Source organism: Penaeus japonicus, unplaced genomic scaffold (genome assembly GCF_977035675.1).
Source record: "Penaeus japonicus unplaced genomic scaffold, GWHDUDI00000001_assembly GWHDUDI00000015, whole genome shotgun sequence".
Lineage (NCBI taxonomy): Eukaryota > Metazoa > Arthropoda > Malacostraca > Decapoda > Penaeidae > Penaeus > Penaeus japonicus.
The window spans coordinates 4,017,291-4,022,290 of record NW_028234417.1 but is presented as its reverse complement, the minus strand read 5'-3'; positions in this window follow the sequence as shown (position 1 = coordinate 4,022,290).

The following is a 5,000-nucleotide window of genomic DNA, read 5'->3' as shown; positions in this document are numbered from 1 at the left end:
ATCACTTCATATTATGATTTATCATCACATTTAGCTAGAAATGTTGACAGATGCATGTTCGTTTCTTAGCTTTATTCCTATTTCATTGTATAGCCATATTCGACTATCTTTACATTTTTCATTGCATTATTGATTATTGTTACTTCCATATTTCACTGTTTAATTGCAAGTAACTTTAATCCTTGTATGATATGATTGTCATTATTTTTAATGTTAAGCAATTGTCGACTTCGGCAACATTTAGCATATGTTATCATCATAGGCCTCTCCGAGTTTCCGACCTTTCGAAACATTTCATGGGTCAATCGGAACGCCAAATATCTTATCATGATATTACGAACGCAACGTTCATTAGGACAGTCAGGAAAAGGTTTATTCATCATTTCATATTTTATAGCTTTTCAGCTTAACCTTGCCTTTCTCCAGCTACTGTACCTCACTTATCGGGCCTTCATTGCATGACGCCCATTGCATATGCATCTCACACCCTAATTTCGCGTATCTATGGTACCACAATTGAATAAACCGCGAATTACGGGTCATTTTTCGCACTCCGGTGCACCGCGCCTGAGGATCTTGACAACCTGACGTCACAATTAATTCTCTCAAACAGAGATAGCGCGCTTATCACTTATCAGACGTTCCAGGCTTGCTACCTCCACATTTTTATTAGCTATGCACATATTAATGGTATTTCTTTCAGTTGCCCCGATCTTGGCTATTACGCCGCACCTTATTTCAGAAGGACGAGTTCGGCCACGCAATTGAAATATCCTAGCATAGTCTAATTCATCATATTTATCTTTGTTCTCGAGCTAAGACAGCGTTTCCCCACGGGACGAGTTCAATTTGGCGCATGATCTTACCGACTAATAGCATGGTCAAACAAGGTAAATCACCTATTCCTCAACGGAACGACCTCCGGGTCAATGTTATATTAATATTTTTTTCTTTCAGCTTTCATTAACATTTATTTTTCCAGTCTCATCCAATCTGACTCATGTCGTGCCTTCTAATTCATTGAAGGACTGGATTCGGTTGATATTTGGATTAATATTTTTTTTCTTTCATATGCATACTCATGATATTTTTTTTACCCACTTTGCCTCAAATCTTGACTTCCGGTCACGCCTATTTAAAGGATTAGATATGGTTGGTAATTTGGCTATTATTTTTTTTACATGCATCATACACATTTACATTGTTCTAATTTGCTACTGACCTTGGCTCATTTGCCGTGCCTTCACTCCCCGAAGGACTAGACTCAGTTAGTAAATGGAAGAATTACATCTTAACTTATCATTTTTTCATTACTCATCACTTATCACAGCAGACATATTTTGCACATGGTTCATCCCTCGATGAATCCGGTCTGCTACTGCGTAAGTATTGTCAGCAAATAACATGAATTCAGGTAAATACTTCCTATTTCTTGTTATTGCCAAATCATATGATTTTGTTGCATATATGATTATTTTTCAATATGAAATACTAATTTCGCTATACCTTGCAGATAGTTCCTGCTGGTAACTACCACATCTATCGACTACCAGGACCATTCTATGCTGTATACGGTTCCTGATGCAGTCAACTCATTGCATTGTTGCAACTCTCGGGTTCATCCTGAAACCCGGGACTCATAATGACTTTTTCCCTAGTCTGATCTTAAACAGATACCGGACTTGCACGGCTGATGATTCGAGCTTGGTCGCGTGTTGGTTGCATCGCACTACGAGCAAGTTACCGCATCACCCGATGCTTATTCGCAAGTCGTACTCTTGTATCTTTTTGTACTATATTTACCATTACTGGATATACCAATTTATGAGTATATACTATAACTTAGCATAACTTACTTGCTAATTTTTTTAAAATTGTCTTTAAACATTATGACATAATATGTTAATAATTAGCAATGCACTTATTGTATACATACTTTTGATATCTTTTCAATTTATATTGCATGTTATTTTCAGCTAGTTAATTCATAACTACTATTACCCATTATCTTATAACATGCATCTGCATAATTTTTGCTCCTACGCCCTTTACCCTGTCCCCTCTACAACTATCGTATGCACTAGTTACGTGTATAAAGTTTTTCAGATACGATAGTGATGGATGCAGAAGGGCATGTCAACCAGACGTGTCAATCCTGTAACCAGCGCAGCCCATCTCGAAGCCTGCACTGATTGCACAACCGTGTGATCTTGTGCAATAATCGAGACGTTGCCACGGCATTTCCTGATCTCTTCGTATATTTTCAAGAGCTCCACTGATCACGGATCTCCTTTTTTCTCTGCTAAGTATCGCTGATTTTGGCATTCTTATTTCGTTATATCAAATTTTCTTACCAAATCGGGACGATTTGGGGTAACGTGGTCGAGCGATATGAAGGTCTTATTGTATATGATAAAGATTCAAAATTCATATCGAAGCAATAATTAAATATTTCTAGTTACTTAAACACAATGTCTCCCAGTTCCAGGTCAGTCCTGAATGCCCACGTTCGGAGGCGTGGCCAAAGTCCTGCTCTCATTACCATGTGGACCAATCACCGCCGGGTCGGGCAGCTCCCTGACCAATTAGAAGAATTGTCGCTGCCCCTCGTACTGACCCGGTATCCTCCTCAAAATAGGTCATTGATAGATTTAGACAGAATTAGTTCGACCTTCAAGTCGAGAGGTCCTTCCTCTCCCTTCACCTCCTCAAGGATTCCAGGTAGACAGTGTTTTAGTGCCTTTAGTGACTTAGCTTATTTCATATACTGTGCATTGTCTGTGTTTTCCTTAGAGTTGTGTTTTCCTTAGTGTTGTGTTTATATTAGTGTTATTGATATACTTATAGCTTAGATCTCGTTAGCTTTGCGATAGGCTTAGCTTCCCCCTTGCATATATATATCGTGCCTCCCTTGTAAATAATGTTATATATATATCTTGATTTATAATATATTGTTGATGTTTTAGCTACCGTGTTTCACGTAATCCCTTTATATATTATGTGTGGGAATTAGATCAATCTCTGCTCGCCACATATTCGGGTGCCCGGGACGGCACCCGTCGTGCCAATTACACAAATAGTGTTAGTATTTAGGATGTATACAATTTACACAAACTGGTCGTAGTAGGGACACATCTTAATACCATCACATATATGTGTGTGTGTGTGTGTGTGTGTGTGTGTGTGTATGTATATATACATATATACATATATACATATATATATATATATATATATATATATATATATATATATATATATATATATATATATTTCTCTGTGTGTGTGTGTGTGTGTGTGTGCGTGTGTGTGTGTGTGTGTGTGTGTGTGTATATATATATATATATATATATATATATATATATATATATATATATATACATATATATATATATATATATATATGTATATATGAATATATATGTATGTATATATATATATATATATATATATATATATATATATATATATATATATATATGTATGTGTGTGTGTGTGTGTATATATATATATATATATATATATATATATATATATATATATATATATATATATATATATATGTGTGTGTGTGTGTGTGTGTGTGTGTGCTGTGTGTGTCTGCGTGTGTGTGTGTATATATATATATATATATATATATATATATATATATATATATATATATATATATATATATATATATATATATATATTTATATATATATATATATTTATATATATATATATATATATATATATATATATATATATATATATATATATATATATATATATATGAATTCACATAACACAAACACAGTAACGTGAACAACAGAGATATAATAATAAATAATAATAAGTTCCTCATCAGGCGTAAGCAAACCAAAAAATGAATAGTAGAAGTAAATTTTGACAAGAATATATACTAGAAAGGATGACATAAGGAGCAAGGGCTGAATCAGGTCACTGAAGGATGGTATGGCTAATTAATCTAGGGAAAGCTTTTCCCACTAAAAAGACGGTAAGATCATCCAAACCCCACTGACCAGTCCTTAAGTTAAAAATGTGAAGCCTTTTAATCAAAAGAGATTCTAAAATCTTTCTGCCGTACGATTTAGACTATTTGTGAATCAATTTTACGTTATTCTAATTAAGTTGATGACCGGCATCACGCATGTAAATAAAGCAAGCATTCGATTCCCTAGTGTACCTCAGATCGCATTTATGTTCACTTATTCTTTTTTCCAGCTCTCTTATATGGTGATGTGACACCACTACGTATTCATTCAATGTCCTTCTTCAGTGGGTCTTTGGCGAGACCTGTTCTCTCTGCGGCTCCAACATCAACGTTTGTCCAGGAAGAAGAGCATGTTTTGACACCTCCCTCCCCCTGTCCATCAGCCTGGCCTGTGCAAGAAACCGGCCAAGTTTACGGTCCTTCTACTTCGGTCAGCGAGAATGAGGATCCTTATTGTGAGAACCGCAGACACCCTTCTTCTTGGCATACTCCTTCTCCTGTATCTCCTGCGTCCGGCACGCCCTCTGTTCCCTGGTATTTCCCATCATCTCCCATCCCTCACAATTTACCCGTCTACCCATCCCCTACCACTGATTCCCATCCCTCATCTGACACTCATGTTGCCTTACCATCGTTGGCTCGCACTCGTCCCTCACCTTCACCCAATATCTATGCCACATCTGCCTCCCATACTCATGTTTCCACCACCAATCCATGTTCTTCTCTTTCTCCCTGTACCCAACCCTCGCCTGAAAAAAACATGGCATGTGCGACTTGTGGAGTTAAACTGTGCATCGAGTGCTACGCCATCTACCACAGGGTTGAAATGTAAGGAGTCGGTGACCCAAACAACCCAGACCCATCTGCGACTCCCGACCAGCATACGCTTGAAAGCAGACGCCTTGACCCTGATCTTGACAACAAACAACATGGCCCTAAACCTGAATGGAGCCAGACTTTAAGGATAAGGATAAGCCAGATTTGCGGAGCAGATGGTACGCCG